Below are 15,057 nucleotides of genomic sequence, written 5' to 3' on the forward strand. Positions count from 1 at the left end.
AAATATTTTTTTCTTTCTAAAAAAGATTGTATTCAGGAGGGGTTTAGTTTATTTACTCTACGCTTGATCAAGCCCGAACTACGCCGGTTTGATTCTCACAGGGTGTGAGATACGTAGGCAACCCTCATCGGGTCCAACCTCCCCTTTTTCAAAAATAGCCAAACTGTCAGAATTTTAATTTATGAGTCGGGTGATGCCGTTTTGTCAAGAATAGCCAAATGTTCTAAAAGGGGACGCCGGAAGGCTGACTTTGCATAAACAGCCATTTTTTATTTTTTGCCCAATGGCCTTAGGATCCTCGTCCCCAAGGGTCTGCGAGGCCATGTTCCCAACGTCGGGTCACCATTATAAAAAAAAGAGTCATAAATAAATCAAGTGATGTCGTTGTTGTCAAAAACAACCGAATGTTCCCGAAAGGGACGGCGGAAGGCTGACTTTGCATAAACGGCCACTTTCGATCATCTTTTAAAGTTTTGATCGATTGACCCTCACAGCCTTAAAATCTTCATCCCCGAAGTGCTGAAAGGCCGTGTTCGAAAATCGGATCTTTCTTTCTAAAATATAGTCAATTCATTTTTAGTCAAATCATTTTGCTTAACCACCCTAATAAATGTGCAGGATGAGCACAATACAAAACAAACCCTTTTCAATAATGACCAAGATCCCTTTTGAGTTGCGATTATGGTGGAATGACCTAGGCAAGGAAGGGCAAGACAAAGTAAAGAAGTATCTGAAAGATCTCCCGGATTTACTAGACATCCAGCCTCGGGGTGATGTTATCAGATCATTGGTCACTTGCTGGGATTCAGCACACAATGTATTTCATTTCTCAGACTTTGAGCTCACCCCGACATTGGAAGAAATAGAGGGATACATCGGAAGTGATGAAGCTCCACTAAGGTTCAAGTACTTGATTGCACCTAGGGCCGTCACTGTACACCGGTTTTTGGATTTCCTAAAAATACCCCGAACATTTCATCATCCAGATTTTGCAAAAGGTTTCTGCAGTCTCCGCCTCATATATGCTAGATACGGCCACGTGAGCGGGTTCAATAAGCCAGACTTCAAACTATGCAGTAGAGGTAACCGACAAAAGTGGGATGAACACAGGCTGGTAGCTTTTATGATAGCTTTTTTGGGTCTTATAGTGTTCCCAAGGAAAGACGGAAACATCGATCTAAAAGTAGTTGGGGTCGTCAGTACCTTGCTCACCCATGATAAGAGTACTCTGGCGCCTATGATTATGGCTGACATCTTCCGGGCTCTCACTATTTGCCGAGCCGGGGGCGACTTTTTCGAAGGATGTAAACTATTGTTGCAAATGTGGATGACCGATCATTTGTTCCACCGCTCCCCGTTCTTGGGTTACGGTTCGCCCGAGAAGACTTGTATTGGAGAATTCTACATAAGAATCAAAAGGGTTAGTCTGCCCGAGGGAGTCACAGCTTGGACGTCATTCTTCCGAACTCTCACTGCCAACCAAATTCAGTGGACGCTCGGATGGCTGCCTATTGAGGAAATCATATACATGCCGGCAACCAGGCCCCACTTTCTGTTGATGGGACTTAAAAGCATCCAACCCTATGCACCGTATCGGGTTTTGAGGCAACTTGGGAGGTATCAAGTAGTGCCAAAAGATGAAGACTTGAGTACCCAAGTGGTTGAAATCAGTCCGGACGGTCGGTTCCCCGAAGAAGAAGTTCGCCAGATCTGGAGTGAGTGTCAACATCTGACGGCAAACACTTGTGTGTTGGATACAGCTAAAGGAGAAGTTTCCCCGGGGTATCACGCTTGGTTTAGAGGTGACATGTCCTGCGAGAGACCAGCTAAAAGACCTCATCTCAAAGATTTCGCTGAGTCATCCCAGGAGCAATGGAACTGGTTAGCAAAGGAGAAAGGTTATCGGGCAGAGATCGGTGAGTTGAAACAACAGGTTGAAATTCTGAAATTCAATAACAGTATGCAAGTCACTGTAGATTGAGGCAAAAAGAATAGATTGGCCCAAGAAAATGAAGAACTTAGGGCCCAAATCCAGAAATTGAGAATGGCTCTTGATAAACAACCAAGGAGTCGATCAGACGAGCAGTTGATAAAAGGGTTGAGAAGTGAAGTCAGGGAATGGCGAGATGGTTTAGAAGAGTCTGAAAACGTCATGGCAGAGCTCAAAGTACAGTGGGGAACAAGAGCAGATAAGCATCGCCGATACTTGAATCAATTGAAACATGACCACAAGAAAACTGTTGCCAACATGAAGAGAAAAGTGGCTGCACTTGAGGTTAAAGCAGTTAAGCAGGCCGAGGATTTCCAAATTGAAAGCAGACACTGTTACGACTTGTTGGCCCAAATGGAGGTAGAAGTACGATAACTGAAAAATCAGCATATGCAGGATTCTCAAGCGTTAAAAACATGCAGTGATCAGATAAAATGCCTGTTTATAGAAAAGAGGCAAACCAGGGATAAGATTAGGACCATTGCCCATGCCATCATCAGAAGGTGTCTACGGTGTGAAAACATGACCAGCATTACTGTTCTCTCTGCAGTGATGGTTTATGTCAAGCAGACCATGCATGAGCTGGAACAACTTGAAAGGGATATCACACCTAAGATCGCGGCGAGGCCGAATGATGCCTCGCGGGCACCAATTTTCGAAACCTTAATGCATTCATAGGTCGAGTCTGTATCTTAGCATCTTCTGTCCATCTTTTCGCATCAGGGTGCATTAGCCCGTTTGAGTCTGTACTTATTTTCAAGGTTTGTTATTTTCCCTTGTAATAGATTGAGTCCCTTGTACTTACTTGGTTGTAATAGATTATTTCAGTAATAAATGTGTGCTTCTTTTACACTCATTTGTTTGAACTACATAATGATCTGATTCACGCGGCATCGTGATACATAGGCAATCCTCATCGGATCCGGTCACATTTTTAACTGCAAATAATAATAATAATAATAATAATAAATGAAAGCCTAAAGAGAAGCCAGAATGATGCATGTCTTTGTTGCAAGCATGTAGAAACTCACCTAACTGTATAGGTGCATCACACCCCAATGTGAGATTACCTATCTGTTATTTGTTTCAAACTAACCATTTGTTCGCTGATAAGTCCAGGTTCTTAGAAAAGTGGTTTGGTTTTGTGGTAATCTGGCCTCACATTCATACTTCACGAGATCAAAAGGAAGCATTCAGCCACCCGTCGCTAAATCAAGAGGAAGTGTTCATACATACTTCACAAGGTCTAAAGGAAGTGTCGAAAAGTCTTCAGAAGCTCCTCTGCCAACGGTTCCTATTTCGGAGGAAAGTTCAATCTCAGCCATCCCAACTTCTGAATGAGCAACGGTCGAGGAAAATAGAATTCTACGTCTCCGCATGATGGAAATGTGGGACGCCTGGGCCAATGGAAAAGAGCCACCAAGTGCGATCCCTGGATTCCCTGAGCTTTTTCCTAGGGCAAGTGGGACCTCCAACATCCCCATAAGTTATCCAAATACCCACTGGGATTTCCTACCATCTCAGCCTACTTTACTGGAACACCTTCTAAGTCTCACCCCCAGGTGTTAGCTTCCGGTGCGGCTTCAAACATATTCACTGCTCCACCTTGTTCAGCTACGGTACAACCTGTTTTACCCAGGCCTAACTTCGATTCATCATCCTTCACATTTCAAGCACCACCTCTTCCATTGGAACCTAGCCAGTTCACTACCAACGCTTACCCTTAGCCGTCTCGGTACGAGTTTATCGCAGGGCAGGAGAAAGCCGAGAAAACACCTGAACAAGAGGAAATGACCAGAAAAATGAGAAGCATGGAGCAAACTCTCAAAAATATACAGGGTCTGAGCGGGCAAAAGAGCGTATCTTACGCTGACCTGTGCATGTTCCCGCACGTACATCTACCCTTGGGTTTCAAAACCCCAAAGTTTGAGAAATATGATGGGCATGAGGACCCCATAGCCCACCTCAAAAGGTACTGCAACCAGTTGCGGGGAGCGGGCGAAAAAGAAGAGCTTCTTATGCTTACTTTGGAGAAACTTTGATCGGCATTGCTTATGAATGGTATACGGATCAGGAAGTATCTCGTTGGCACATTTGGGACGACTTGGCTCGGGATTTTGTCAGGCAGTTTCAATATAACATCGACATTGCCCCCGACAGGAATTCATTGTCGAATCTAAAAAAGAAGCCTTCGGAGAGCTTCCGAGAATTTGCTGTCAAATGGCGCGAACAAGCGTACAGAGTCAAACCTCCGATGGATGAAACAAAAATGGTCAGTGTTTTCCTTCAAGCCCAAGAGGCTGATTATTATCAAAACATGATGTCTGCATTGGGAAAGTCGTTTGCTGAAGCCATCAAAATCGGTGAAATGGTGGAGAATGGGTTAAAAACAGGGCGAATCTTGAGTCAGTCTGCTATAAGGGCCACCTCCCAAGCAATCCAAGGCGGGTCTGGAGGAGGAGCAAACCGAAAGAAGAAGGAAGAAGCAACAATGGCAACTTCGAGTGTAAGAAAACCCCATCCGTCCAGATTTCATTTCTCTGAAAGAGCCCCGCAACACTACTACCCCCATCAAGATGCGGCCTATGCTATGAACCTTCAGCCCTACACAGTAATGAATGCACAACCATATATTAGGCCACAACAACAATTTCACCAAAAGCGAGCTCAATTTCCAAGAAATCAACCTCCTCACCAAGCTCAGTATAATCCCCGACCTCCACAAAATAATCTCCCCTACAACGCCCGCACTCGAGAGCCGCCCAAGAAAACGGACTTCACACCTATTGGTGAGTCATATTCCAACCTTTTCCCTAAATTGGTCCAAATGGGTTTGTTACAACCTGTACACCCAAATAGGCAAAACCCAGAGTCACCCTCTTACCAACCTGGTGCCCGATATGCCTATCATTCTGGAGTGGAAGGGCATGACACTGAGAGTTGTTGGACTTTGAAAAGGGTCATTGAAAACCTCATAGAACAAAAGCGGATAGTGTTAAAGGATGAAGACATTCCTAATATGACCAACAACCCGTTACCGGCTCACAATAATGGACCGATTATTGGGATGATCTGCGAAGATAAAGAGTTTGATCCTGTCTTGAAAGCCATCATTGCAATCGCCGACATTGAGAAAAAGCCCAAGACGTATGCAAAGCAAGAAAAGGGGGACAAGAAGAGTAAAACCCCCCCTCAAAACACAGGAAAAGCAGTGGAAACCAAAACTGAGGTAGTACCCTCGAAAGATGCTGTCCTTTATGTCCCCCGAGGTTCGAAGAAAGGACAAGTGACATTGAGACCTCCAAGAAGGTTTGAGCTGAACAAAGGATCTAAAATGTATGTGCCCAAAGGGACCTATGCGGAACGAGGGCCAATAATTTCACCAAGGCTGAATGAGCCCGTGATTATTGGACGCGCGCCGCAGAGGCCCATGACAGATCCTACTACCGTCCCGTGGAATTATAACAAGGCAGTAGTAACCTACAAAGGAAAAGAAATCCTGGGAGAAGTAAATGAAATTAACCCAACTGAAAAATACCTCAACCTGGAGGATTTGAATGATTCTACAAAGAGGCATTTCCCACTCAAGAAACCAGTTAGTGCCGAGGAAGTGGAAGAGTTTTTCAGGAAAATGAAAACTGCGGACTACGAGATAATTGACCAACTCCGAAAGTCTCCCGCTCAGGTCTCGTTGTTGTCTCTATTAATGAATTCAACTGAGCATCAGAAAGTGTTGATCAAGACCCTCAACGAAGCTTACGTCCCAATTGAAACTACCGTGGAACAGCTAGAGAGGATGGCAGAAAGATTCTTCATGATCAATCAGATTTCCTTCAGCAAAAATGATCTGCCCCCGAAAGGGGCCGCTCACAACAAGGCCCTCCACCTAACAGTTAAATGTGAAGGGTACTATGTGAAGAGGGTCATGCTGGATGGCGGGTCCGGAGTAGACATTTGTCCCCTTTTGACTCTGCAAAGAATGGAGATTGAGACAGGGAGAATCAGGCCCAACAGCGTATGTGTTCGTGCCTTTGACGGCATCAAAAGGGACACCCTAGGCGAGATCGATTTGATTTTGACTATTGGACCTGTGGATTTTGAGGTGACCTTTCAGGTCCTAGATATGGATACTTCTTACAATTTCCTTCTAGGAAGGCCTTGGATTCATGCGGCGGAAGCCATACCTTCTACTCTCCACCAGATGGTAAAATTTGTATATGAAAATCAAGAGATTATAGTCCACGGAGAGGATGAGTATTCAATTTATCGAGACCCATCGGTTCCATGCCTCAAAGCTAAGGAGGGTAGTGAACACATAGTCTATCAAGTTTTCGAAGTTGTAGTCGCAGACCAATGCGAAGAAGGAAGCCCTTACCCTCAACCTTTTCTCTCAAAAGCATTAGTTATGGTTGCCAAGGAAATGATCAGGCATGGTTATAAACCGGGGAAGGGACTCGGGGCATCATTGCAAGGTATCACCGAGCCTATCACCTTACCTACTACCGAAAAGTTCTTCGGTGTTGGTTTTTACGCCGAAGAAGCTGACGTAATGTGGGCAAACCAACGGAAGAGCAATGGTTGGGTTTTATCTCAGCCAATTCCGCATCTTTACAGAACATTCGTCAGACCCAAGTACATTGAAGAAAGAGAGGATGAGACCTTCACGACCGAGGAAATTGAAGAAATTTGTGGGGTTATGAGGCAAATGTTGTATGAAACCCATATGGTTCAGCCGGGGGAAGGCTCGAGCACCGCTAAGGTGCTTTACATGGGGCCTGGTGCCAAATTGCAAAACTGGAAGGCTACTCCGTTTCCGATCAAGCGGGAATCCTGGTAGACCAGTCTTGCCACCTTTTCTGCATCACGAGTTATTTTGGGGTGTAACTCGAATGATTTCCTTTTAGTTTCCTGTCCTTAAATTCTAATGTAAACCCTATTATCTTCAAAATTCAATGAAATGAAATTAATATTTCATCTTCCATCTTATTTATTCTCTCTGATTTTTTTATTTTTTTTGTTTTATTTCTTTCAGTTCTAATAGTGCGGTTTTAAATAATATGACATGCTTGCGGACTTCATGCCCAGATCCAAACATGCAGTCTAGCTGCGAAATAATGAACCAAGAAATGGAATACGATGAAGAAGAGGCTTTTAAGGAAATAAACCGAGAATTGGAACACTTTGAGAACAAACCTAAGCCGAATCTGAATGACACCGAACCGGTTAATTTGGGAACTCCTGAGGAAATCCGAGAGACCAAAATAAGCATTCACATGGACAAGAGAATGCGAGACGCGATAATTCAACTCCTTTTTGAATTTAAAGATGTGTTTGCTTGGTCATACGATGACATGCCAGGATTAGGCGTTGATCTAGTGGTGCATAAATTGCCATTTCACCCTGATTGTCCTCCAGTTCAACAAAAACAAAGAAAGTTCAAAACTGATGTCAGTGACAAGATTAAAAAAAATCACCAAGCAGCTGAAAACGGGAGTAATTCGGGTAGTCCAGTACACCACGTGGTTGGCGAATGTAGTTCCAGTGCCGAAAAAAGATGGGAAGACTTGGGTATGTGTGGATTATCGAGATTTGAACAGAGCGAGTCCCAAAGACAATTTCCCATTGCCCAATATCCATAACCTTGTTGATAATTGCGCCAAACATGAGATCCAATCTTTCGTAGATTGTTATGCTGGGTATCATCAGGTGTTGATAGATGAAGAAGACGCCGAGAAGACTACTTTCACTACACCATGAGGCACTTACTGCTACCGGGTTATGCCATTTGGTCTGAAGAATGCTGGGGCAACTTACATGAGGGCCATGACTGCCATTTTTCATGACATGATGCATCAAGAAATAGAGGTGTATGTAGACGACGTGATAGTCAAGTCCAGGACGCAGGACAATCATATCCAAGACTTGAGGAAATTCTTCGAGAGATTGAGGAAGTACGATTTGAAGCTGAACCCAGCCAAATGCGCTTTCGGGGTCCCATCAGGCAAGCTTTTGGGTTTCATAGTAAGCAGAAGAGGTATCGAATTAGATCGAACAAAGATAAAATCTATCAGAGATCTACCTCCCCCAAGAACGAAGAAAGACGTGATGAGTCTGTTGGGAAGGTTAAACTATATTAGTCGATTCATTGCCCAGCTGACTAGCACGTGTGAGCCCATATTTAAGCTGTTAAGGAAGGATGCAGCAATCAAATGGACGGCTGAGTGTCAAGAAACTTTTGACAAGATCAAGGAATATCTTTTAAATCCCCCAGTTTTGGTCCCGCCAGAGCCAGAGAGACCCCTGTTCTTGTATCTGACAGTCTTGGAAAATTCTTTCGGTTGCGTCCTCGGTCAACATGACATAACCGGAAAGAAAGAGCAGGCGATCTACTACTTGAGCAAGAAATTCACCGGTTATGAGGCCAAGTACACTCTGCTGGAAAAAATGTGTTGTGCTTTGACATGGGTTGCTCAAAAATTGAGACATTATCTCCAAGCTCACACTACTTACCTCATAAGCAGGTTGGATCCTCTGAAATACATATTTCAGAAACCGATGCCTACTGGAAGACTGGCCAAGTGGCAAATCTTGCTTACTGAATTTGACATAGTCTATGTCACCCGCACGGCAATGAAGGCCCAGGCATTAGCGGATCATTTGGCCGAAAACCCGGTTGATGAGGAATACCAACCGTTGAGTACTTATTTTCCGGATGAAGAAATCAACACCATAGAAGTAACCTCGGAAAACGCTCATGTTTGGAAGATGTTCTTTGATGGGGCCGTAAACGCCAAAGGTGTAGGAATAGGGGCAATCTTGATCTCACCTGCTGGTCAACATTATCCGGCTACAGCTAGGCTTCGTTTCTTTTGCACGAACAATACAGCTGAATATGAAGCCTGTATCATGGGCATGAATATGGCGATCGATCAGGATGTTGAAGATTTATTGATTATGGGGGATTCCGACCTGATTATCTGGCAAGCCCAAGGTGAATGGGAAACTCGGGATGTCAAGCTTATTCCTTACCGACAGCACGTGGAAGACCTCGGAAAGCGTTTCAAGTCAATAGAGTTCAGGTACATCCCGCAGTGTCACAACGAACTAGCGGATGCACTTGCTACCTTGGATTCAATGCTACCCTACCCAGGCAACGCCCACGTCGATCCCTTGGAAATCCAAATCAGGGAAAGACACGGTTACTGCAACGTAATCGAGGCAGGATCGTGTACACAGCCATGGTACCATGATATCAAGAGGTTCTTGAAGACACAAGAATACCCCGAACATGCTACTGGAGATCAAAAGAGAACCATTAGGCGGCATGCAGGTGGTTTCTTTTTGAGCGGCGAGTTATTGTATAAAAGGACCCCGGACCTCAATCTGCTAAGATGTGTTGACGCCGAGGAGGCGGGAAGGATCATGCATGAAGTACACGCAGGAGTGTGCAGGACCCACATGAACGGGTAGGTTTTGGCAAAGAAAATCCTTCGAGCAGGTTATTACTGGATGACCATGGAAAAGGACTGTTTTAGCTTCGTTCGAAAGTGTCATCAGTGTCAGGTGCACGGTGATTTGATTCATGCGCCTCCCACAGAACTGCATCCCATGTCTGCACCTTGGCCATTTGTTGCTTGGGGCATGGACGTCATTGGTCCTATCGAGCCGAAGGCCTCAAATGGACACAGATTTATATTGGTTGCTATCGACTACTTCACGAAATGGGTAGAGGTTGTCACTCTCAAGTCGGTCACTAAAAAGGCTGTAGTGGATTTTGTGCATTCAAATCTTATTTGTCGTTTTGGTATTTCTGAACTATCATCACAGATAACGCCGCAAACCTGAATAGTCACTTGATGGGATGTATGCGAACAGTTCAAAATAGCGCATAGGAATTCCACTCCTTATCGGCCCAAGGCCAACGACGCTGTTGAAGCGGCGAACAAAAACATCAAGAAGATTTTGAGGAAGACAACCCAGAGTTCCAGACAATGGAATGAGCAGTTACCTTTCGCCCTGCTGGGATATCGCACTACAATACGCACATCAGTAGGGGCAACCCCATACTTGTTGGTTTACGGGACCGAGGCTGTGATACCGGCAGAGGTAGAAATCCCTTCTCTCCGGATCATTGTTGAAGTTGAAATTGAAGATAGTGAGTGGGTCAAAATCCGTTTGGAACAGTTAACGCTGATCGATGAAAAGCGAATGGCTGTGGTCTATCACGGGTAGTTGTACCAACAAAGAATGGCCCGTGCTTACAACAAGAAAGTGCGACCCAAGAATTTTGAAGTAGGTCAACTGGTGTTACGGCGCATTCTTCCACATCACCAGGAAGCGAAAGGAAAATTTGCTCCTAATTGGAAAGGTCCATACATCTAGGAAGATATTGCCCAGGGGAGCATTATATCTAGGTGATATTGAAGGAAAAGATCTCGACACAGCCATGAATGCGGATGCAGTAAAAAGATACTATGTCTGAACTTGCTCCGACAATGTTTTTGCACAATTGAAAGGACGAAGGCTTTCATTCCCACTACCCAAACACTCAAATCCTTTGCTAACCCTTTAAGCCGTTTACCTTTCTTTCATTACCCTTTTTGGAACCCGGAAGTGCTAGTTAAAAAAAATGAAACTTTTCCTGAACTACGTTTGACTTGATTCCGAAAGGATACGTTAGGAGCCTCTCTATGGGGTTCAGTCACACCAAAACAAAAATCCAGTTTTTTCCCCAAAAAGTTAAACTGGGGCAGACATTATAATAATTCGGCGATAATCCCGCCTGGACGGTTCCAAAGTTGTAATTCGATCCAAGTTCTTTTGATCCCAAACCTGTTGCAAGTCCTTCCGATCAATCGGCAAAAGTTTCCTCAAAATCAAAGGACGCAGTTGCTCGGATCCGACGCAGTCAGGATGAGAGAAATAAAATGAGAGAGTCTTATTGGTGAAAACCTACAGGCACCATAAGGTGATGGCGAGTAGAGAAATCAAAATGAGAGAGTCTTGTTAGTGAAAACTCATGACGAGCACTATAAGGCGACGGTAAGAAGAGAAATGAGAGAGGTCGGCTAGCGAAAACTCGCAAAGGGCATTGTCGGCCAAAAAGAGGATTTCACCACAGAAGGTTCTGGCAAGGTTCCCTGGTTTGGAAACATAGATCCGTTTGGTTCGTGAGAAAATGTAGGTTTATGAGAGTCGGGCATCCAGTCCAAAAAGCAGGTCATGTCAATTTAAAGCCAGCATGCACCTCAGATAAGTCTTTCTTTTCCCCGAAAAGGACGTTTCTCTTTTAAATTCATTTCCTCGCTCTTTGTTTACCTTTCCTTTGGATTCCTTTTCGGTTTAACCCTAATCCCCAAAACATGCTAGAAAGAAAAGGTGGAAGGACCGGTTTCACAGGGCTCTGTCTGGCAAGAGGTGGAGAACATACCCGACCTCAGTGATGCGTCGGTCCAATCCCGACTGATCGTGACGTCTGATTACCTCAAAATCCCCAAGCAGAGTTTGAGACGGAAGAAACAGAGCCTTACACGCGCAAATCATCGTGAAATCCTGAAATATTGAGTCTTATCAGTTTGAAAGGAGGTCGCCTTGGAAGCCAATCAATGGCGAATTTTCTCAACAGAAATGAGGCTTGGGACCAAGAAAAACAATGAAGGCCAAAAAACCGACCACAATTTCAAACTAACAATTTTCCTTTGTTTGAAGTTGAAGCAGTTGCAATACAAAACGAACTAAGCAGGAAGCAGGTACAACCCTGCGAGAGGCAGGTGCAGCCAAAAGGAAATGCGCAAAGATTAGAAATAGCTATGCTGCAATAATCAACCCAAAAGGGAAGTCTCCTCCCGATTCTTTCCTACATTTTTTTCCTAACCCGATGATTTCCCCGGCATAACCCGAGGACTCTCTCCCTTTTTCGGCATAACCCGAGGACTTTTTTCCTTTTCCGGCATAACCCGATGACTTCCCCGGCATAACCCGAGGACTCTTTCCCATTTCCGGCATAACCCGATGATTTCCCCGGCATAACCCGAGGACTCTCTCCCTTTTCCGGCATAACCCGATGACTTCCCCGGCATAACCCGAGGACTCTCTCCCTTTTCCGGCATAACCCGAGGACTTTTTCCCTTTTCCGGCATAACCCGAGGACTCTCTCCCTTTTCCGGCATAACCCGATGACTTCCTCGGCATAACCCGAGGACTCTTTCCCTTTTCCGGCATAACCCGATGACTTCCCCGGCATAACCCGAGGACTCTTTCCCTTTTCGGGCATAACTCGATGACTTCCCCAGCATAACCCGATGACTCTCTCCCTTTTCCGTCATAACTCGATGACTTCCCCGGCATAACCCGAGGACTCTTTCCCTTTTCTGGCATAACCCGATGATTTCCCCGGCATAACCCGAGGACTCTCTCCATTTTCCGGCATAACCCGATGACTTCCCCGGCATAACCCGAGGACTCTCTCCCTTTTCCGGCATAACCCGATGACTTCCCCGGCATAACCCGAGGACTCTTTCCCTTTTCCGGCATAACCCGATGATTTCCCGGCATAACCCGAGGACTCTCTCCCTTTTCCGGCATAACCCGATGGACCTTTTCCGGCATAACCCGATGAATCTTCCGGCATAACCCGATGAATCTTCCCGGCATAACCCGTGGACCCTTTTCGGCATAACCCGATGACTTCCCCGGCATAACCCGATGAATTTTTCCGGCATAACCTGTGGACCTTTTCCGGCATAACCCGATGAATTTTCCCGGCATAACCCGATGAATCTTCCCGGCATGACCCGATGAATCTTTCCGGCATAACCCGATGACCCACCGGCATAACCCGAGAACTCTTTCCCTTTTCCGGCATAACCCGACGAATCTTTCCGACATAACCTGGACAGTTTCCAGAGCAATCCTCCCAATTTAGGGCTCCGATCCCTAAGTTGAGCAAGTTTCCATTTAGCCAGCATTAGGGCTCCAACCCCTGAACTGAGCATTTTTCTGTTAGCCAGCATTAGGGCTCCAATCCCTGAACTGAGCATTTATTTTCTATTTAGCCAGCATTAGGGCTCCAATCCCTGAACTGAGCGTTTATTTTCTGTTAGCCGACATCAGGGCTCCAATCCCTGAGTTGAGCACTTTTCCATTCAGCCAGCATTAGGGTTCCTATCCCTGAACTGAGCGTTTTTACCTTATGGCGACATTAAGACTCCAATCCCTGAGATGTGTTTTGTAGACTAGAGTTTTCCAATCCCCTCATCAATTATGTAAGTTTTTATGGCGATTAATTCACGAAATTTTCCTAGTGAAACTGGGGCAGAAAAATTTCGTTCGTTTGTTTTGTTTGTCTTAGCAGGTCTGACCTCGAGGCGCATGGATCGAGACGACCTACGGGATGAGTTTCAATCCAGAATAAAGAAAAGAAGAAAGGAACAAAAAGAAGATGTTCCGAGATACTGGAACAAACAAACGGCGGATCGCTCCAAAATTCGATCAAGGTCCCGAGCTCCGCCAATTCCGTTTCACTCAATACTGCAGAAATAAACAAGCGCCTACAACTTGCGAGCATCAAGATTTGGATCGAAGTCTACAAGCAGAATCAGCTAAGACCCATGATCAAGTTGCAAAAGAATTATATATAGGAATCTTGTAACTAGCGGTTGACAGGCATAAGTAGCTATTTCAGTTTCAATTTCCTTTGGTTGTAATAAGGAGGTCAGTAAAGCGGTAGTGGCAACAGCATCAGCAGTAACAACAAGCATCGCAATCCCAGGGTAGTCCCAACTACCAAAGTTTCCCGAACTACATTAACCTGATTCTTGTTTAGCCCAGGATATGTAGGAAATCTTTGAAGCAAAGATCCGGTCAAATCTTTCAAAATGTGCTTCACACGGAGTAGTCCAATGGGCAAAATCGCTCATATCCGCTCACTTTATCTTTGCACGAAAACTCTTCGTGTTTTCGGACAAAGAGGGGCAGCTGTGAGCACGTGATTTTTGTTTACACGACAATTACTCCAAAAGAAATCAAAAATAATAACAAATGGTCTTGCTGTACAATTTTGGAATTTACGTGGCATTTTTGGTAGTTATTTGTTGGTCTTGTCCATTCTTATTTAGGCTTATCAAACAAAAATACAAAAAAATATGTCGTATGTAATTAAACCATAATTCGGTTATTAAAAGGAAAACACAAAATATGCAGGTGTTATTCTATTTGTTGTCCTTGAGTGATTTTAAATGTTAATGTGTGTGATAGTTGTTTAATATTTGTAATAGTTTTGTTTTACAATTTAGGTGAGATTTTTAGAAATTAAAGAAGAAAGAAGAAAGCGATTTTCAGATTGGGCCAGTTTGAATTAAATAAGAACAGGCCCAAACCAAAATAACCCAGTCCGAATACCCTTTTATCCGGTCCAATTAGGCGGGCCACACGACCGTCCAAATGACGTCGTTGTGTCACCCTCAATTTGGACCGTTGATCTCGCTAGATTGACGGTCCAGATCACTCACCCATAACCCCATACCCGACCCATTACCCCAACAAACCCCGACCCCAACACTAAACCAAACGACACCGTTTGATTAGCTCTTGGATCTTGGCCGTTGATCTTGACTGATCCAATGGCCAGGATCAAAACACCCCCCCCCCGTATATAACCCCTCATCTCTCACCCCGCACCCCCAAGCCAGACCCCTCCCTCATCTTCATCTCCCTCACCAGACCCAGACCCCACGAACCCTAGCGCCGCCCCCTTTCCCCCTCACCGTAAAACCGGCGGCAACAACGCCGGTGACCCCCAGACTAACACCCCTAAGGCACCTCGACCCCCTGAACACAGATCCACCAGCCATGGGTCTCGAATCTTCCTCCACCGTCTTGAATCTTTATTTGAAGATTCGAGCCGGACCCCAACCTATGCCAAACCCCCCCAAATTCATGACAGGTACTCCCCTGACCTCCCTCGTGACCTCCCTCGTGGCCAAACCAGGTTTGGTTTTGTCCAAATCCAACTAGGAAAACCTGAACCCCAAATCCGCCCTAGGAACCCTAGAAGTCCTGAGTCCGAG

The sequence above is a fragment of the Nicotiana tabacum genome, chromosome 5 (assembly GCF_000715075.1).
Source record: "Nicotiana tabacum cultivar K326 chromosome 5, ASM71507v2, whole genome shotgun sequence".
NCBI classification, from domain to species: domain Eukaryota; kingdom Viridiplantae; phylum Streptophyta; class Magnoliopsida; order Solanales; family Solanaceae; genus Nicotiana; species Nicotiana tabacum.